Source organism: Macaca thibetana, chromosome 7 (assembly GCF_024542745.1).
Source record: "Macaca thibetana thibetana isolate TM-01 chromosome 7, ASM2454274v1, whole genome shotgun sequence".
Lineage (NCBI taxonomy): Eukaryota > Metazoa > Chordata > Mammalia > Primates > Cercopithecidae > Macaca > Macaca thibetana.
The window spans coordinates 56,037,738-56,060,344 of record NC_065584.1 but is presented as its reverse complement, the minus strand read 5'-3'; the positions used below and the strand labels follow the sequence as shown (position 1 = coordinate 56,060,344).

The window sequence follows — 22,607 nt, the reverse complement described above, 5'->3', positions numbered from 1 at the left end:
CTCCAAGCTGACATAGCTTTGGCAGAAATAGGGAAATTGGTCAGTGGTACCACTTGGGCATAGACAGCATCAGTTCAGGTTTGGTACCTGTGAGAGGGAGTTGGCTTTATTATAATCACTTCTGTGGTGGTACCTTCTGTAACATGATGATCACATTCCAAGGCCCTTTGCAATTTTTCCATTAAGCAGTTGACACCATCATCAGCGTGTGAGCAAGTCCTTGTCAACAGAGATGGAATTTAACACAGTGTTGCTTTAATATCCATTAGGATGCATCCCGGTCTCTCCTTTTCTTAGTTTCTTTCGCTGCCAATCAGCCTCATGTGTGTTCACTTTCCTCAGAGCCTGTAAATTATAGTGGTAAAGGGTATAAGCTCTGAAGGCAAATGGCCTAAATTTGAATTCTGGTTCTACTTGGGCAAATTTCATTCTTTTTAGAATTAATTCTTTGTGGCTCAGTTTCCTCATTCATAAAAAGATATCGTGACCAGTACTTATCTTCTAGCAAGAATGTGAATATTAAATGAGTTAACATACATAAAGCCTCTGGAATGATCCTTGCATGTAGTGAACACTCAATACGCAGAAGCTGTCATTGTTGCCATCCTATCATTCCCCTTTGCTGCATTAGACTTTCAGGGTGTTTTTTCTCTAGGACAGCCTGGCAAGATGGAGTTCTTCCTTTCCACTGGGCACCCTGTTCCTGTGACTGCTGTTGTAACATTAGCATGTTATGTTCACTCCTAGAAGCCCCTCCTGTTTCTCCTGCAAAGCTATCCTAGGCCCCCAGTTCCTCACCACATCTGAGTCTCTCCCGAGTAAACCGTCTTTCACCTTCATACATATGCACATACGACTTAAATTTGTCCCAGGGGAGGGAGGGAGTGACCCCTTTCTCCTTTTTTTTATGCAATCTCACAACCTGAAATTGTGATTAGGCTACAATTTAAGTGTTTACCCAATTTAAGTGCTTACAATTAGTGTTTACCCAAGAACTCTCAGATTTAGCATATCCTAAATTCTCTGCTTCTGAAGCAAGACCGAGAAGGGAGTAAAAGCAAAAACTTGAGAGGCAGCTGGACCTAGGTTCAAATCCAGGTTTCACATTTATTAACTATGTGACTTTAGATCAAATAACACCTGAGTCTTGGTTTCCTCATCTATGATATAGGAATACCTATCTTGCATGTTATAAGGATTAAAGATTATAAGCTTTATAAAATAGGTAATTTTTAACCCCTCACCGAATTCCCACCCTCTCACCTTTCATAGTCTCCAATATCTATTATTTCACTCTGTATGTTCATGTATACCCATTATTTACCTTCCACTCATAAGTAAGAATATGCGATATTTGACTTCCTGTTTCTGAGTCCTTTCACTTAGGATAATGGCCTCCAGTTCCATCCATGTTGCTACAAAAGACATTATTTTATTCTTTTTGTGCCTGAATAGTATGCCATGGTGCATATATATGTATACATATTATATATATGTATATATATTATATATGTATATATGTATATATATTATATATACATTATTTTATTCTTTTTATGACTGAATAGTATGCCGTGGTGCAATATATACATACTATATATAATATATAGAATATGTATACATATTATATACATATATATTATGTATATACGTGTGTGTGTGTGTGTGTGTGTGTGTATAACCTTTTCTTTACCAAACCTTTGTTGATGGGTACTTGGATTGATTCCATGATTTTGCTACTGTGAATAATGCTGCAATAAATATACAATGCAGGTGTCTTTTTGATATACTGATTTCTTTCCTTTGGAGTATACACCCAGTTGTGGGATTGCTGGTTTAAATGGTAGGTCTATTTCAAGTTTTTGAGAAATCTCCATACTGTTTTCTATAAAGGTTGTACTCATTTACATTCCCACCAACAGTGTATAATCATTTCCTTTTCTCCACATCCTCACCAACTTCTGTTGCTTTTAGACTTTTTAATAATAATCATTCTGACTGGTATAAGATGATACCTCATTGTGGTTTCAATTCGCATGTCTCTGGTGATTAGTGATGTTGAACATTTTTCCGTATGTTCCTTGGCCACATCTGTCTATGACTTCTTTTGAAAATGCCTGTTGATGTCCTTTGCCCACTTGTTAGAGGTTTTTGTTGTTTTTTTTTTTTTTTTTTTTTTTTTTTTGTCTTGAGTTGTTTGAATTCCTTATGGATTCTGAATATTAGCCCTTGGTTGGATTCATAGTTTACAAATATTTTTCCCATACTGTAGTTGTCTGCTTTCTTGATTGTTTCTTTTTGCTGTGCAGAAGCTTTTTAATTTAATTAAATCCCATTTGTCTATTTTTGGTTTTGTTGCATTTGCTTTTGAGGACTTGCTTAAAAATTCTTTGCCTTGGGCAATGTCCAGAAGACTATTTCCTGGGTTTTCTTCTAGGATTTTTATGGTTTCATGTCTTATGTTTAGGTCTTTATCTTATTATAATTATTATTATTATCATTATTTTAGAGATGGCATCTTGCTCCATTACCCAGGCTGGAGTGCAGTGGCATGAACATGGCTCACTGCAGCCTCAACCTAGATTCAAGCAATCCTCCCACCTCCATCTCCTAAGTAACTGGGACTACAGGCATGCACCATCACACTCAACTAATTTTTATATATATATATACTTTAAGTTCTAGGGTACATGTGCACAACGTGCAAGTTTGTTGCATATGTATACATGTGCCATGTTCGTGTGCTGCACCCATTAACTCATCATTTACATTAGGTATATCTCCTGATGCTATCCCTCCCCGCTCCCCACTCCCCATGACATGCCCTGGTGTGCGATGTTCCCCACCCTGTGTCCAAGTGTTCTCATTGTTCAATTCCCACCTATGAGTGAGAACATGCAGTGTTTGGTTTTCTGTCCTTGTGATAGTTTGCTCAGAATGATGGTTTCTAGCTTCATCCATGTCCCTACAAAGGACATGAACTCAATCCTTTTTTATGGCTCCATAGTATTCCATGGTGTATATGTGCCACATTTTCTTAATCCAGTCTATCATTGATGGACATTTGGGTTGGTTCCAAGTCTTTGCTATTGTGAATAGTGCCACAGTAAACATATGTGTGCATGTGTCTTTATAGCAGCATGATTTATAATGTGTCTTTATAGCAGCATGATTTATAATCCTTTGGGTATATACCCAGTAATGGGATGGCTGGGTCAAATGGTATTTCTAGTTCGAAATCCTTGAGGAATCGCCACACTGTTTTCCACAATGGTTGAACTAGTTTACTGTCCTACCAACAGTGTAAAAGTGTTCCTATTTCTCCACATCCTCTCCAGCACCTGTTTATGATCACCATTCTAACTGGTGTGAGATGATATCTCATTGTGGTTTTGATTTGCCTTTCTCTGATGGCCAGTGATGATGAGCATTTTTTCATGTATCTGTTGGCTGCATAAATGTCTTCTTTTGAGAAGTGTCTTTTCATATCCTTTGCCCACTTTTTGATGGGGTTGTTTGATTTTTTTCTTGTAAATTTGTTTAAGTTCTTTGTAGATTCTAGATATTAGTCCTTTGTCAGATGGGTAGATTGTAAACATTTTCTCCGATTCTGTAGGTTGCCTGTTCACTTGAATGGTAGTTTCTTTTGCTGTGCAGAAGCTCTTTAGTTTAATTAGATCCCATTTGTCATTTTGGTTTCTGTTGCCTTGCTTTTGGTGTTTTAGTCATGAAGTCCTTGCCCATGCCTATGTCCTGAACGGTATTGCCTAGGTTTTCTTCTAGGGTTTTTATGGTTTTAGGTCTAACATTTACGTCTCTAATCCTTCTTGAATTAATTTTTGTATAAGGTGTAAGGAAGGGATCCAGTTTCAGCTTTCTACTTATGGCTAGCCAGTTTTCCCAGCACCATTTATTAAATAGTGAATCCTTTCCCCATTTCTTGTGTTTGTCATGTTTGTCAAAGATCAGACGATTGTAGATGTGTGGTATTATTTCTGAGGGCTCTGTTCTGTTCCATTGGTCTATATCTCTGTTTTGGTACCAGTACCATGCTGTTTTAGTTACTATAGCCTTGTAGTATAGTTTGAAGTCAGGTAGCATGATGCCTCCAGCTTTGTTCTTTTGGCTTATACTCAGCTAATTTTTTAGGAAAACTTTTTTTGAGACAGAGTCTTGCTATGTTGCCATGTTGCCCAGGCTGGTCTTAAACTCCTGGGCTCAAGTGAACCTCCCTCCTTGGTCTCTCAAAGTGCTAGGGTTATGGCCATGAGCTATCACTCCTGATCCAAGTTCATCTTTTTCTATGGTGAGAGGTATGGGTCCAGTTTCATTCTTCTGCATGTGGCTATCCAATTTTTCCAGCACCATTTGTTGAATAGGTTGTCATTTTCCCAGTATATATTTTTGATGACTTTGTCAAAGATCAGCTGGTTGTTAGGTGTGTGGCTTTATTTCTGGGTTCCCTATTCTGTTCCATTGACCTATGTGTCTATTTTTATACCTGCAGCTAAATTTTAATAGTAGATTGAGGTGGCTTCTCTGAAAATACAGATGAGGTAGCAGTGGCACCTCTAAGTGTCACCTCCTCTTAGATGGAATTTAGTTTTATTGAGGGCAGACCTTACACATTCTTTACACCAAGTTTTATTAGCTTGGGTTAATCGTATGGCTGCAGTGGCTGGCACGAAATTGACCAACTCTAAATATTAGTATAGCTTAAACTTTCATTTATTACTAAAGATTTATCACTGCTGTTTCCCGTGGGGGTGTGGTTGAGCAAGGTGTTTTGAGCTGCGTTTTTGCGTACTTGATACCTTCTCCTTTTGATCTGGGTGATCTAGAGGGCATTTTCACTGGGGTGGGGATGCTTGCATGTGTAATCTTACTAAGAGCTAATAAAAAGGCCAAGACCAAACCTATCTGTTTATGGGGTTGTGCAGACCCATCTAGACATTTTCAGTGTTTTACTTTGAATAGTTAAGCTACATTAACTGTAAAAATACTTAAGCATAAAATTAAAATATGAAAAAGAAGTAAGTGGTCCCCATCCATGAAAGTAACCTTGAGGGGCCTTCCTACTGACATTAGCTACAATGATGTTCTTATCACTGCTCTGTGCATTCAATTGAACAAGACAAAGTTTAGGGTTACAGCATGATGGAAATGAACTCCCATGACCCCTGAGAGTCAAGCGCTGTTTGGGTTAGGATTTTAGCCATTTTTCACCCATATTTTCTTTCTTTTTCATTATGTTCTCTGCCATTACTATAGTCTGTATTACTGTGCTATTTCATATTCTCTCTTCTAATTTTGTTTTAGACATGTTAAAAGATGAATTTGTATTAGGTCTTAACAAAACTAGCACAGAGAGGTTTAAAAGAAAAATAGGTGTTCTGTAGATCTCTATTTGATTATGTAAGAAAATTATAAATTATAAATACAAGGAGCAGAAATACCCTCCCCTGCTGAAATATCTTCTACATCTACAAGAATATGACCCAAATGGGGACCATGGTTTTCCCATTCCCTTTGAGACAAATTTTAGTGATCAGCTTGAATGCTCACATGAGAAGAGTTTTAGATCTCCTAAAATGACTTCCACCCCAGGTTGCCCCAACCTCACACTCTGATATGCCACCATCTATGCCTAACAGGTCTCAGTTGAAAGAATTCTGGCTACCTTAAACTGTAAAGCATTAAATCAAAGAACATAGAGAGGCTCACAGACTCATGGGAAGGCCAGAGAATCAGACACAAAACCCACATAGGGAACAAAGGAAACTCATAAAGTCTCATGCCACATGAACAGTGTGGCTTGGTCACTGCCATTTCTGGGGACTATGCACCATGGCTGATGCCATTGTCACTGAGCAGTGGCTGCACCATGACCACCATGAGCCCTAAACTGTTCAGGCTTCTCTGGGTCACTCACTCTGATATTAAACCCCCATGGGAACATGCAGTTGACTTTCTAGCTCACAGCTGATAATGGGAAGGGGATTCAGATGATGGAGAGCTGGAAAATGACAAATCTTTACTTTCCTTCCCGTCCTTCTCTACCTGCTCACATTCTACCTTGAATTAAGTATGGAACAAGCTTTCATTCTTTTCCAAAAAGAGTTTTTAGTCCCTACAGCATTATCAATCCCATTTTACAGATGGGAAAACCACAGGATAAGTGACTATAGAAGGTCCTAGAGAGTATTTATCACTCCTAGATTTTTGCTCCATGTACAGGTTTTAAAACACCACCACCCAGTATTGTTTTGTTTTGGGCTTTTTATTGTTGTTTTTTGTTGTTTTTGTTTGTTTGTTTGCTAATGGAATCTTTTTTACTTTTCTAATGAAACCTCGCAAGAAACTGCAACATCTAAGGCAGATCAAAGCAGATCTGCTTGGGTTGAAGAAGGGTGAGGGAGAACAGAGCCCCATCTGCTTGGCCTCACACTCCTCATTTCACATACACAAAACACCCTCCACTGAGGGATGAAAATGCTACTGCCAGCCTCAGCCAGAGAGGCTGATCATTCCTGGCTCATTTTCTGTTACTAATCCTCTGGTTCTGGGGTTGGGGACAGGAAGTAGCTCTGAGTTCAAATAGAGTTGGCTGTGCATGCCCAATTGTGTCCATGGCCATGGTCCAGCATTTCTTAAAACAAGTTCCATAGAACACAAGTTAGTCCAGATATCAATAAATGATCACGTAACTGAGGCTGTGCATGGTGGCTCACGCCTGTAATCCCAGCGCTTTGGGAGGCCGAGGCAGGTGGATCACCTGAGGTCAGGAGTTCGAGACCAGCCTGGCCAACATGGTGAAACCACGTCTCTACTAAAAATACAAAAAAATAGTGGGGCGTGGTGGCAGGCACCTGTAAGTCCAGCTACACAAGACACTTAGACAGGAGAATTGCTTGAACCTGTGAGGCGGAGGTTGCGGTGAGCCAAGATCGCGCTACTGCACTCCAGCCTGGGCAACAAAAGCGAAACTCAAAAAAAAAAAGATCAGGTAAGTGAGAATTTTTTAATAAGTTTTGTTAATGTTGGATTTCTTACCTTATCTAAAAAATGTAGAAAACAATAGGTTTGTAAATCCCAATAAATTGAAAACATTGCTTACCTACAAGGAAGGACTCCCTGAGAGTGTCATGACACTCCAAAGAAGCAGAATGATGTTTAGATTTTTCCAAACATTTGACCAGAGACCTATTTTTCAAGTTCTATTTCTCAGAGGCAGCCTCTTGGATTTTTTTGGGTTTTTTTGTTTGTTTGTTTTTAAACGCCTACCAATATAATTTGGCTATTTTTGGAGGCAGGATTAATTGGTTTGTACCCAGTCATTTTTTTTTTTTTTTACAAGTGTTCCTCTAAAGCTTGTAAATCCAAGAAGAAATGCTAAATTCACCCAGGAAAGTTAAACCCCTCTGAGTCCCTAATATCTGAAGGATCTAGTTTATGCAACAGCATTTCTCTGTCAAGTAAGAGTACAGACCGTGTGGCTTAGAACTCAGAAAAATCCTAGGCCCAGATACTCTCAGAACAGTAACAACAGTAATTACAACTCTCTAAAAGGGATCTGTAAAGTTCAATTACAAAAGACAGTAAGGTGAAGGGATATTTGCTTTCAGACTCACTTTTTTAAAATCCTGGTGGCTATATATTTACTCCTCAAGGGAAATGGAGATGTCTCCAAAGATCTGATCCAAATGCAAAAAGTGACCAAAGTTTTGGAGAAGAAATAATTTAACTGGTTGGAAGGCATCCAGCTGCCCAGAGCAATCTCTTCCGGGTGGACAGCTGTGACTTACTGTTTTACTCTGTGGTAGTTTATGTGTAGCCTGATTTATATATACCTCGCAGTACCCTGTTGCCTTTTGCTTCAGATGAAACCTGCTCAGCCTGGATTCTAATATCTTCCTCAACCGCATCTTTATCTCACCAATTCATTCTCAGCTTAGATAAATCACTGACCCAATGGGAGCTGCTGTGGGGGGTTTTTTGGTTCATTTTGTTTTGTTTTGTTTTGTTTTAGTATAAAATTGGAGCAATCATAACTTCTCTGTCACCTCTGAGGGCTGTGGTGAGAATCTGTCATGTTGACCAGGGCCAAGGCCAGTCCATACTGCGTCTTTGTGTAAATTAGGTAAAGGCAGCCCTTCTGGAAGTATGTGGTCTTATGGCTCAGGTTAGGCTAGCAGCATAGGCTTGATTACAGCCCCACACCTCAGCAGCTGGCACAACTTACCCAGTTGCATGCCTCGTGTCAATATATGCAAAAGGACTTTGTAAGCTGATAAGTGCTTTCATTGGGCAGTATTGTGGAGCAGCCAAGGGCAGGATTACAGAAACCAGGGTTTTATTACAGGCTTACTACAACATCTGTGTTGAGCCTCAGGGTCCTCATGTGTGAGAAGGAGATGACAGCAAACAAGGTCAATGTGAAGATTAAGTGAGATAATGTCTGAGAGTACCTGGAATATAGTAAGCATGCTATTGGTAATAGTAATAGTATTACTATTATTACTAAAGTGTGGGAAAATTGACTTTTTGTATTATTGTCATTTTATTTCTAAGATAGATCCTATATTCCAGCCATATTAGTTTTCTCCTTCTTCCCAACTTACCCACATACACTGGCCGATCCCTGGGCTTTCCCTATGTTGCTTCTTACTAGGGAGCACCTCCCTCTTTACCAATCTATGGCTCTCATTTTACTGTTCCCTTGGTGTTTCCCCGGTCACATAAATTATGCTACAGCATTATTGGAGACTAGTAATAACAGGGATACAACTTTATGATATAAGGCTAAGTTAAAAGAGCAAGTACAAAATTATATATTCATGATCTCAATTTTGTAAAAAATGTTTGTCAAGTATGTCCATATAGACCGTTCACATTTTGCATGGGTCCGCAATGCATGTGTTTTTGTTACCATGAGTTAAATAATATCCATCTCCCAACAACACAGTTCAAATTTCAGTTATCTCAGTATATTAATTGAGTAATTGCACAAACTTCACTGCTAGCAATTCAGTCCACAGATCACTGTGGGAATGACAGATGCACATCATGATCAGTGACCAGTCATATCCTTGTTTTCTCAGTCGGCCTGTGATTGGTCAGACTGGGTTAGTGCCCCTCTGTTATTCAGTTCAGGCACAGACAGCACCAGGTTGCCTCCTTCTCTGCCAGTGATAACCCTACGTGGCATTTTTTAAAAATGGGTGATCAAAACAGGAAATTGGTCAACAATGATAAAAATGCAGCAAAGAAATGAAAAGTGACAATGGTGGAAGTTAAATATGAGTCTGATGTAAACAAAGTTATAGAAGAATTAGCTGACCGTGGAAATCTGGACACCACCACCCTTTGAGAGACACTAATATGGAACCCAAGGAACTTAGTTAAGGTGAAATTGACAGATGAAGAAAGTGGTGGTGTTGAAAACACACAGAAGTGACACTGGCAAAAAAAAAAAAGAAAAGAAAAGAAAAGAAAAAAACACGCTTTACATTAAAGGAACTATCAGAGATAGTTCACATCATTGAAAGTGCAAAGGACAAGTGCTGGAAGCTGATCCAGACTTAGAAGTATGACAATTTGCAAAAAAGATGCTTGTTCCATATTGTAAATTATACAATGAAAGATAGACCAGCATTATTCAAACTACTTCTGGTAAGATTTTTACAAAGAAATAAAACTTTAATTCTCAACATTTCTATATTTTAAATTCAGAGTACTAAAGATTAATTTTACTATTTTTTCTTTTCTTTCTTTTTCCGAGACCGCTGGAATGCAGTGGCACAATCTCAGCTCACTGCAACCTCTGCCTTCTGGGTTCAAGCAATTCTGCCTCAGCCTCCCAATTAGCTCAGATTACAGTTGTGCGCCACCATGCCCAGCTAATTTTTGTATTTTTGGTGGATACGGGGTTTCACCATGTTGGCCAGGCTGGTCTCAAACTCTTGACTTCGTGATTCACCCTCCTTGGCCTCCCAAAGTGCGTGAGCCACTACATCCGGCCACTACTTTTTATTTTCTTATACATTTATAAACAACAGTAAGAGAGTTTAATGACAAAATAATTTTCAGCATTACAGAACAATTGGATTTTCTCCACTGATTGTTAAGATCACTTTGCATGAGTTTAGCTTTCGTGGTCATTTTTGCAGTCTCACACTATCATGCAAACCTATAGGAAAAAAATGACTATTACAAATACACCAAAAAGTTAGTAGAGGAGTTGGAATTATAGCTGGTTTTAATTTTATCTTCTAAAATTTTCATATTTTCAAATGTTCAACAATTAGCACACATTGCTTTTGTGATCAGAGAAGAAATTTTGGTTTACAAAAAGATTTTGTTTAAAATTCAGCTCCATGGAGAGTTTTAGACCCCTTTGGCTCTCTCCTCATTTCAGAGTCCTTTGATCAAAATATGGTTAGGATGCCTTGTTGCTGAACTATAGCTCTGTAAAGGCATTTGTGTTATTGTGTGTGTTTTAAAAACTAACTAAACTAAAATTTCTCGTGTATAGAAATGATGTATTTGTATGTTATCCTTCCCATCCCTGGAGCCCTGTACAATGTTTAAATAAGTAATAAGTGCTTAATAAATATTCTAACCTATCTCTCAAAAACTTGCCAGCAATTGCTGAAAAAATTACCCAAAGAGCATCAAGGAACACATTAGATGCCGTTTGAACACAATGTAATAAATTTCCTGTAAAATTATTTGTGTTCTACTCATTTAATTAAAAATGTAATTTCCCTTCTTCAAACAACATAATTATTGAGAATCTAGAGGCTCCTAAGTCATAATGGTTACAGTTTTTGGTTTCCATAGCAACTGTAATTCAGCCTCAGAGTCTTAACACATTCCTTTAGATTACAGCAAATAGGGTTAAATTTTTAATCTGTATGTACATATCAAAGCAAAGTTCTGATTTTTATAGAAGCCACAATTTCTATTTTTTAAATATTCATTTAAAATTAACAAAATATCTTACAAATGATTTTAAATGCATGTCCTTTGTTAAAAACATGTGAAGTGCAATGAAAGACCAAACCTGTGCATTCCTCATTGTAGCACCTATTTTTAAGGCTTCCCTATCTGAGTCAGCTTAGTCTTTGATGTGAGAGGAAAGGGATAAAGGCAGAGCTGATAGTTATGTGATGTTATTTTGTCACTCGGTTTAGTAAACAATGCCTTTTGTAGTTTTTACCTAAACCACCTCTTATTTTTTTATGGCATCCTGACGAGCTGCATTTCATTGCAGGGTCCTCGGTGTAGGGTGATACTACTGATGGGATGTCAACACACCTGCACCTGCAGAGGGAAGTCATGTGGGTGTGGAAAGTAGGCAAGGGACTCTACAACGCTGCCCTAGAACAGCTCCAGATTTCCCTTCTGATAAAGAGAGGGTATTTGTAAGGTAGCCTCTAATGCAGCCAGAGAAACGCGCTGACTTTCTTCTTAGATTTTAGCATTCACCTTTTCCCGAAGAATGTGAATAAGTAGAAGCAAAAGACAAATCCTAATTTCAAAATATATCTAGAATTTTTAGCTCTCCTCCCACAGCTTTTAAAATAAATGTCTCCCTCCTTGCCAGCTTACTAAATTGTACCTGTGACAACAGGCAAATGAATGTCAGCAGAGTGAGCTGTGTCAGCACCAGCAGACAGTCGGCTGCTGCACGTATATTCCTGTGCCTCTGAACGATCTTGCTTCACATCCTCTGCCCTCAGCCTTGTGAGACTGTAGTGAGCACATGACTGGGCCAGATTGGGTGAACTTGTGCTTTCTAATGACGAATCCAGTTGTTTTGATTCTGTCTTCTCTGCTGGAGTTCATGGGCTTCATTCCCAAAGAGAAGAATCTAGGTAAACCCTGACTCCCATTTCTGGATACCAGACTACTTTGATATAGTAAGTACAAAATTGAAGATGGCAATTTGAAATATGTTGTGTGCATGTGTATATATATATACACACACACACACACACACATATATATATATATATATATATATATGAACCACACCCCCAACTCTACAAAATTTTCATTTCTCCTTTCCAAGAATAGAATCCCCATTCTTTCTGAAGCAAAAGTAAGACCAAATGGCTTGGCATATACAGATGTACTCAGAGGGACAGCGGAACAGGGTGTGTGAAATGGGAAAGCCACGGTGAATTACTGATGGAACCTAGATGAACTCACGGCATTGCTTATACCCCCTCCAGAGATTTACTAAGAAGGAGAAATGAGTACATTTTTGTTTGTTTGTTTTTGAGATGGAGTCTTGCTCTGTCGCCCTGACTGGAGTGCAGTGGTACGATCTTGGCTCACGGCAACCTCTGCCTCCTGGGTTCAAGCGATTCTCCTGCCTCAGCCTCCCGAGTACTGGGATTACAGGCATGCGCCACCATGCCCAGCTAATTTTCGTATTTTAGTAGAGATGGGGTTTCACTATGTTGGCCAGGCTGGTCTAGAACTCTTAACCTTAGGTGATCTGCCTGCCTCGGCCTTGCAGAGTGCTGGGATTACACACATGAGCCACCACACCTGGCCATAAGTACATGTTTTAACCCTTGTCCACCCCAAGGACCCAATTCCCCACTGTGCTTGGAAATGGGAAATAAAGCGGGAAGAGTCCCTGTTATTTACAGGTGGCAAGACTTTGGCCAGAATTGTTAAGCAAGAGCAAAACTGACTGCTTTGAATACTTGCTCTTTCCTTTGGAGATGGTGCCTTCAGGAAAATTACCAGAACATGTATAGAAGAGAAATAAAGAATGATGAGCTGTTGGGTTAACTCTGGATGCTCAGCCTCAACAGAAGGGGTAGGGAGTCCTGGACTGTGCTAGACACCAAAAGAAGGAGCCTGTAGTTCTCATCCTCCTCTGTGCTAGGAGACCACATGGACCAATGAGCCAAAGCTCTCGGAATAGGTGGACTAAGTAGATGCTTATGCAATGTGATTTGAGAGTGACGCATCCTGCCAAAGCTGCGTCAGTCCCCTCCTCTAAGTGCTGGAATTCTGACTTTTAGAATACCACTTTTAGGCTAAGGCATTATTGCCAAAAGATCCCTTTGAACTCAAATCTGTACCCTGAAAATATGATGTATTTTGTTATTAGATCTCATTTTCTCAGATTATTCTACAAAACACTTTAACATTTCCTAGAGTCTGGGAAACAGGATACTCTGGAATCAGGGAACATGGGACTGGTAAACTTTGATTATGTTGGAAAGGTAGAGACCAAAATCTACTTCCAGAGTAGACAGGGATATGAAAGTATTGTTAACAGTGTGAAGGCTCATCTCTGGAGTGAGTGAAGTGTCAGAAAGAAAAAGAACATCTATAGGGGAGTACATAGGGTGAACGCTGACAGCATGAAATCCAGCCACATCGGCCAAAACAGAGATGGCAAGGGGAAGCCCTTCTGTTTCATGGAAAAGCCAATTAATGAGGATGAATTGAAGATAATATTGTAGATCAATTACATGCTGTAAAATATAATGTACTAGCTTTTCCATATGGCTATAGACTATGGTTCATTAAATTTTTTCAGTAAACAACAGTTTGCCTTCTTTAGAGTCTCAGGCAATAATGAGTCTTCTCCATTCTGGTTTTATTTTAAAACTAAACTATTGTCAATAATTAATTAATGGTATTCTAATGTAAACAGAATACAAGTTTCACAATCTTGTATTTATAGTTCTTCTTCTTTTGGGTATGTAGAGTTTTATATATTTTGGTTTGTGCTGATGGAAAAATGTTTGACTTCTGCTGTTGAAATCATGGCCACCTGCTGTTTTCTATAGTTATGAAATATTATAAGTCTTGTCACTTGCAGAATTAATGTTCCCACTGAGATGCCTCTCTAGGCTTTTTGATTAAAAAGCAGCAACAGCAAAAGACACGGCCTGAGACTGAGTGGCCTATTATTTTTGTGTCTCATTTGGTCACAGTAAAAAGTTTTCTCAGCCCAGGCTTCACATCAGAATGAACTATGCGGTTTTTTGGAATTGTGGAATTTCCAAGAGGAGAGCCTGGTGTGTGTGTGTGTGTGTGTGTGTGTGTGTGTGAAATTCCACAGGAAATCTGATATGTAGCCAGAATCAAGCACCCTCACATTACTAATTTCAGGGAATATTGCACTGTGAACCATGTAAGCCTGAGGTTGGGAAGTGATTTAAATTCTATTATAAGCTGATACTTACTATCTAAGACCCTGTCAAATGATCAGATCAAAATATTTTGTGTTCATTGCTCTCTCTGCCTCATTGTTTCTCTGATACTTACATGAAAATTAGAAAAAGTGTACTCCTTCATAAGTTTACCCATGTGGCTGAGTGTCATCAATAATGACTTTCAGTGTATAGCTTTATATATGGGAGGAAGTGCTTTGCATCCTGAGGGTGGTGGCCTGAGCTGTGGCTGAGTCTCAAGGCTCATGGTTAAGCAGTGACGCTTCTGTGGCCTGTGAATACCACTTGCAATGTGGGCACATTGGTGGGTGAGAGTGACTCTGAGCAGAGCCCCACTGCCTGGTTCAAAAGTTCATGGGCCCAGAAAGGGCAATGATGGTATAGAGACTCAAGAGAAAAGCTGTCTTTCACACAAGAGCATGTAGAGAAGCCATGCAATGACCAGCTCATCCAAGGCAGACAGCACCCTGCATGTATACATGGGGTCCTCAGATCTGCTGCTTTGTTGTTGCAAGTTTACACATCACACATATGCCTCCTCACTTAGGAAAAACTGCATCGCATTTGACTAGCACATGTAAATATTCATTTTATAAATATGCAATTTTATAGGAGCCTGATTGCAATGTATAAAAGAGGCAATTTGCTCATGAAGCAATGTTACCTATAATGTGCATATTCGTTCACACATTTTTCCTACCATGTGGTAAATACAGCAACAGACGTTATCTGATGTGTGCCACAGAATGCACTCGGTGATATGGGAGCTGGGAGATCATCACACATGCATTCTACCATAGAGAGCTTATCTTATGTTTAAAAAAATGAAATACATGCATACATAACTAGAATGCAGGGCAGAATGTGGCACATGCCACACAGTACAATGGAAGTACTTTGCTATTTCAGCATAAGGAGATTGACCCTAACTAAAGGCAATTAGGAGAAGCTCCCTGGAGGAGATAGCATCCACCCTTCATTCTGAAGGCTATATAGGATTTGGACAATGCAGAGCTTAGGGGAGGGACCAGGTGTGGAGGCTTTCCAAGCAAAAGGAACAGGAGTGAGCAGAGGCATAAGATGGAGACCTAGAGCCTACAGCAAGTTTGGCTGGAATGCAGAATGTGTGATGAGGAAAGGCAGCTCTGCCACCCTGTAGAAGGCCATACTGGTCAATGAGTCAACCTCTCTGTGCCCCAGTTTTTCATCTGTAAATGGGGATAATGGTGCCTACTTGATAGGGCTGTGTGATGAATGAATGAGCTAATATATATAAACTACTTAAACCATTCCTTGGTGCATAGTAAGTGCTCTATAAATGTTCAATCCAAGTTATTAAAGAAGGCAGTAAAGAAATTCCAAGACCAGATGATCTCTAAGATGGTTCCATTTCTAAGGATCTAGCACTCAGGGCCACTGAAAGTTCTGAGTGGTCTCTGAGGGTGGAGTGCAGCGCCCAAGACTGCCGTGCCATTAAACCTGATGACAGTTTGGAGAACAGTGTGGGAAGAGAGTGAGGTCTGGAGACAAAGATGATTCAAAACAGATGCAGATGGCTGCCCCCAACCATCAATTTTTGCTGTTAATATTAATATGGAATTTGAAGAAAAAGGCAAGAAGACATTTTATGCTATTCCCTGATTTCTCCCCAGTGGAAAATTCCCTATTTTGAGTTGCTTTCAACTCTCTTTTGTGTTTTCATTGACAATAAAATTATTTAAAAAGAGTGAGGAAAAAGAGTTTTGCTCTAGAGAGGAGAAAAAATAAAAGAAAAATAATCTCTCCCCCTATGCCCCCCAAAAACCAAACCAGAAATTAACATTATAATCTATAGTCACTGACACAGAAAGTGGTCCCAAGAGCCAAACCTCCTCCATTGCCTTCCTGCAGAAGCACCCCAAGTGTGATTGAGAACAGATGAGGGGAGTTGTCGGGGTATGCGGTGAATATCAGTCTGACTGCTTATTGTTGCATGTCATTGCCTTTCTTCTTTTTAAAATAATTTTAACTTTTATTTTAGATTCATGGGGTACATGTACAAGTTTGTTAAGTGGGTATATTGTGTGATGCTAAGGTTTGAGATATGAATGATCTCATCACCCGGGTAGTGAGCATAGTACCCAATAGGTAGTTTTTCAACCCTTGTCTCCTTCCTTCTCTCCCCATTCTGGTGGCCTCCAGAGTCTACTGCTGCCATCTTTATGTCCGTGAGTACCCAGTGTTTAGCTCCCACTTATCAGTGAGAACATGTGGTATTTGGTTTTCTATCTCTGTGTTACTTCATTTAGGTTGCATCCATGTTTCTCAAAGAACATGATTTCATTATTCTTATGGCTGTGTAGTATTCCATGGTGTATATATACCACATTTCCTTTATCCAATCCATTGTTGATGTGCACCTAGGTTAATTCTGTCTTTGCTATTGTGCATAGTGCTGAACACACATGTGCATGTATCTTTTTGGTAAAATGATTTATTTTCTTTCGGATGAATACCCAGTAATGGTATTCCTGGGTCAACTGTAGCTCTGTTTTAAGTTCTTTAAGAAATCTCCAAACTGCTTTCCACAGTGGCTGGACTAATTTACATTCCCACCAGCAGTGTATAAGCATTCACTTTTCTCAGCAGCCTTGCCGGTATTTGTCTGTTTTTTTTTTTTTTTTTTTTTTAACATAATAGCCATTCTGACTGGTGTGAGATGGTATTTCATTGTGGTTTTGATTTGCAGTTCTCTGATTATTATGATATTGAGCATTTTTTCATGTTTGTTCACTGTTTATATGTCACCTGATCTTCAACAAAGTTGACAGAAATAAGCAATGGGAAAAGGACTCCTTAGTCAATAAATGGTGCTGGGATAACTGGCTATCCACATGCAGAAGAATGAAACTGAACCCCTCCCTTTCACCATATACAAAAATTAACTCAAGATGGATTAAAGATTTAAACATAAGACCACAAACTACAAGAATTCCAGAAGAAAACTTAGGAAACACCATTCTGGACATTGGCCTTGGGATAGAATTTTATGACTAAGTTCTCGAAAGCAATTGCAACAAAAACAAAAATTGGCAAGTAGGGCCCAATTAAACTGAAGAACTTTTGCACAACAAAAGAAACAATCAACAGAGTAAACAGACAACCTATGAAATGGGAGAAAATATTTGCAAGCTATACATCCAACAAAGGTCTAATATCTAGAATTCATAAGAAACCTAAACAATTGAACAAGCAAAAAGCAATTAACCTCATTAAAAAGTGGGCAAAAGACATAAACAGACTTCTCATTGCCTTTCTAAGGCAGGCACAGGCTTCCTTAGTTGTGTTGGCTCTTTTATCTTCAAGCTTTGTGACCAGGTTCTGAATGAAAATCACCTCCCAGGTAAAATTCCTTGTTAAATGCTGAAACAAATACCTTTGAGACCCTCTGACTTCTCTGTGCCTGGTTCTTTCTACATCTAGTGTGGCCTCTGAGTGTACCCGTGGAGGCTCCTGGGTCCTCAGAATCTGGACAGGGATCTAGGAGTCCTGGCCTCTATTTTAGTTCCCGGTGGCCAACCTGGGCTTCAACCACCACACAGACTCCTGACTACTCCTACCCAAAAAGAGTTGTTGGAAGACTTGAAATCACAGATCTGACAACTCCTGCACTTTGTAAATTCAAGATGACATTGTTACTGTTCTAATTTTTTTTAATTATAGCACTCTCACTTTTTCTCCAAAAAAGGCATAAACAAGAAGACAGTTTGACTTGTTTACCTGAAGCTCTCCTTGGAGTTGCCAAAGGGAGTTAGTTACTTGAACACAGACACAGAAATACAGTCGATAGCAAAATAAGATATGCTGAGCTCAGGAGCTTCACTTTTTTTTCTTCATTGAGTAACATTTCAGAAAAGCACCTGTAATTGGGACATAATTTATTTATCAACAGGAATTCAGAATACTCCCTTGCAGTTGATTTTGGAAATCCCTGTGACCCTAGCAGAGTGCTATAACCAAGGTGAGAAAGGCTAGAAACAGACGTAGAATTACAACTACCAGAGGGAGAAGAGTTCACTGTGAATATTGAACACACACTGGCATTTGGCCACCAAACTCTGGGTCTTCCTTCAAAGTTCCTGACATACCCATTTATAAAGGAGGTTAATAATTGCTTTGTGCACATACCCCCACAGATACAGCTAAATAACAATTTTCATGATAAGCCTTTATTTTTCTGCAACTTAGAATTTAAGGCAGCAATTTCATCTACAATGTTTAAGCCCAGAATTTATTTTTGGCCTTTTCAAAAGAAAGTTGTACTCATTTAACTTCGGCTGGCAATATAAGAGAAAAAATGTTTTTAAAAGTACAGATTTTAATTAACTAGGCAATTTGCCTTTCTCTGAACCATCAAACCCATTGCCAAAGGCAGGAAGCCAGACTAAGCTGAACCATGGTTAGATACAGGGAGGCAATGTCAAGGGCTTGCAGCAAGCAGCAGTTGCCAATAGCCTGGGTTAGTAATGTGCATATTATTTTAACATCCTATTAGCGCTTGGCTTTGAAATGAAAATTGGATGATTAAAGACAAAGATATTTGGGGGGCAATTTTTAGAACATAGAGGTAAGATGTGTTTTTCACCACTTGCTTTAAGCAGCACCCTGATGCCCAGATGTTGACCTTTAAGCTACCTCTCCTAGCTCTGGGATTTCCTGGCATTTCATGGGCAGACCTATCCCCCAGCGTCCCATGTGCTTTGGGTAGAGTTGAGCTCCAGCTTTTGAAGCCTCTGGTCAGGGTTCAATGGATGGCAAGCAAACACTGCCACAAGAGAAAACCTGCAGGCTGGCAGCTCCTAGGTCAAAGCTTGTTTTAGTTTCTCAAGACCACCTTTCTATGAGACTTCAGTGGAGAGTTTTACTGTCCCAGGGGTTTAGGATGTGATTTTCAGGAAAAAAGACTCTTGCAACTTCAGTCTGGGTAACTTATCTTTCTTTGTCTACCTGGTGAGAGGATACCTTTGCAGGAAATGCTTTCACATCAACCCTCCATTGCCCTATTTCTCTTTGCCTGTCCAAGGGTTACCTTGGAGTTAGTGGTGAAACTTCCAGGTTCAGTCATGTGCTAAAGGACTCATGAATGCATTTGTTTGGAGCTTTACAAATCTCTAGAAATTTAGTAAATGGCTCAAGAACTCCCTCTAAGCTCAAGTTGTTTAAATTTGATTTTTCTTTTTACTATTTATGCACAAGTAAAACCATGAAGTAGTGACCTCGACTGGATCAAAGGCTTCAGACCCTGAGGATATTGTGAAGCCATTATCCATAAGGGGAAGAAGGCAAGGTCCTATGTCTACCAACACGCAGACAAATGTCCCTGACTGCCTAGGCTTGGTAACATTGAGCAATTATTTTTGTCCTTATCATAATTTAGTTATTTAATTTCTTTATCATTTTCTTGGCAGTTAATAGCCTCTGATTTGAATTTTTATTTTTTCTTGTACCACAATTGTTCTGCCTCCCTGATTGTAAGCATCAGTAGATAAATCATCTTAGCCTTCTTGGCAAGCCTTATATACCACAATCAACTTCCTAAATGAAGAGCTAGGTAACCAGCCACTCAAAAATGTTTTCCTCAGCATTCCGTTAGCCTCACTGGTGCATGTTCTTTTAAATGGAAATTATCAAAGGGAGAGTTGATCCCTACTAATCACTCTTTAATGTGAATTAATTCATTCAGATAATCAGATGCTCCAAGAAATAGAATTAAACAAAATAGAAGTAATATTTGAACTTATGGAACTTTGGGAGAGGGTGGCCAGCTTACTAGGGCAGGACTTTGGGGTAATCAGGAGTATATGTCCCTGTATGTGTGTGTGTGTAAATCCAGGAGAAGGAAGGGTTGGAAAGAGAACTCTCACAATTCTGTAACTTTGTGGCTAGAAACAGTCATAGACTTAGGTCTCTAAGGATGAATGGATGATTTGGAGCAAGAAAGGGCCAGTCACTTGCTTTTGTATGGCGCACAGACTAAAGGTAGTTTTCACATTTCTAAATGATTAGAAAAAAATCAAAAGAAGAAGACCGTTTTATGACACATAAAAATTATATGAGAATCACATTTCAGGGTCTATAAATAAAATTTTGTTGAAACACGGCCATGCTGATTCGTTTATGGATTGTCTATGACTGCTTTTGTGCTATGATGGCAGAGCGGAGTAGTTTCGACAGAGACCATATGGCCCACAAAGCCTAAGATATTTACTACCTGCCCCTTTACAAGAAAAGCCTGTCAACTACTGATCTAGAGCAAAGTTTTTGTTTCTTTTTCACTTTCATACATCTGGGCTAACAGTTTTTTAACACTTATAAAATATTTCTTCCCTTTCATAAAATATTAGAATGTACAGAGATAATTACAGAGATGTTTATCCCAATATCATTAATATTCTTACAAAGAAACAAAACTTCATGCTAACCATGTGGTACTGGTGAAATTATGGTATAGTTATACAATTGACTGCTGTGGAATCATTTGTTGGTGCTATGGTCTAAATATTTGCGTCACCTCAAAATTCATGTGTTGAAATCCTAACTCTCAAGGTTTTAGGAGATGGGGTTTTTAGGAAGTGATTAAGTCGTGCCTGCATGAATGAGATTAGTGCCCTTATAAAAGACTCCAGAGAGCCAGCTAGCTCTTCCGCCACATGTGGACACAGTAAGAAGCTACCATCTATGAACCAGAGCTCCAGCCCTTACCAGACACTGAATATGCCAGCACCTTGATCTTGGACTTCCCAGTGCCCAGAACTATAAGAAATAAATTTCTATGGTTTATAAGCCACATCGTTTATGAAACTGTGTTATAACTGCCTGAATGGACTAAGACAAGTGGCATAAAAACCATGTTTCCAGTTTTAACTCTTTATATAACATGAACCCATAAAAAATGTTTCAATCAAAAATATCATCAAAGAGCTGTACCAACTTTCAGATATGTACCACCATCTGAGTGGTGGATTACAAGTGACTTTTTTTTCTTCTTTTTGCTTCTCTGTATTTCTTAAATGGTTTTCAGTGAACAAATATTACTTTTATAAAAAGGAAAAACACATAATGAAAAACTTTTTCCCTTGATACTAGAGATGGTTAGAAAAAATAGAACAAAATTATAATATGTCAGATATTTTTTCATCCTTCCCTAAGGTAAAAATATTCTCCTGGGAGACAGTGGAGCAAGGGCCTTGGCATTGAACTGCTCACTGGGTTGAGAAACCAAGACTGCCAGTCACTAGTTATGTAATCTGGACTGAAGTGCTTACTATCTCTGAGCCTCAGTTTTCCAAGTTCTCAAATAAGGAAAATAACATCCTCTTAGGGCTTCTTCAAGCGTTAAATAAAATCATACTTAGAAAACAACTAAGTCACATGGTGACAGGCACAGAAGCACTAAAAAATGATTAATTTTCAACATATTTTATGTACAATATTTGCCATAAGATGTCCTGCCTTCCATGGTAATTTCTCTTGTGATTAAAAAAAAAAAAAAAAAAAAAAGTCCCTAAGGTGAAATACATGGAGTGAGGAGCAGGGGAAGGTGAGGGAGTGAGTGAGTATCAGAGCAGTGAGAAGACAGATGCCAACTATCCTGAGCATAATGGAAAATGGAGCAGTTCAGAAGAGCCACTGGCTTTGTCATTTGGTCAGGAAGCTTTCATTACTACTCGCAGTAGTGAGAGATCACTAGATTGCTGGGCGGGGGCAGAATGTCTGCATGTGTGTGATGGTGCAGGTCTGGGAGGAAGCTTTTTCCAACAGTTCACAGTATAGTTCCACAGTTTTGAACACCCATTGTGTGAAAAGCACCAGGGATTCCAAGATGTGTAAGATACAGTACATTCCAGAGTGAGCTCTGGCCTTGTGGTGGGTTGGAAGGAATTGCTTTGGAGTAAGGCATTGAGCAATCACTTGGAATGCTACTTACTTGAACTGGAAACTGTACTTTTCCAGATTATTATCATTATTATTATTAGTGTGCTTTCAAGATTATTACTTGAAGGAATTCATAGCAAGAAGGAAAATTCTTACTAAAATACTATTAAAATCATCATGTTTTATGGAAATCATTGGATATAATTGGGCCAGAAAGAAAAAGAATCACTAAAAAAGTCTAATGATAAGATGGGGGAATAAATGCTAAGACCTTAAGAGAATGGGAAGAGATGAAGAGTAAGTTCTATGGCCCATTGTATTTCTTCCACCAGACGCCAAGGAGCATCCCTTGGGTAGGACAACGTCAACTGGAAACTATGAAGTGTGCCATATTCTTTTCATCCTCCTTGTCTATCTTCTTGTCTGGGGAATACTAACCACTCCAAGCGTTCATTTTCCACCTTTATACTCTTCCAGGCCCTC

At 39.1% G+C, this 22,607-nt stretch overlaps 1 long non-coding RNA gene across 1 annotated transcript in view; it reads right to left on the bottom strand.

Annotated features, from left to right (window-relative positions):
• LOC126958559 (uncharacterized) overlaps window positions 1–18,006 on the bottom strand; it is a 52,680-nt gene extending 34,674 nt beyond the window's left edge. Inside the window, exon 1 of the long non-coding RNA XR_007727224.1 lies at window positions 17,626–18,006. This is a non-coding gene — a long non-coding RNA (uncharacterized LOC126958559). The remainder of the gene's footprint in view (window positions 1–17,625) is intronic.
• Between the last annotated feature and the right edge of the window lie 4,601 nt (window positions 18,007–22,607).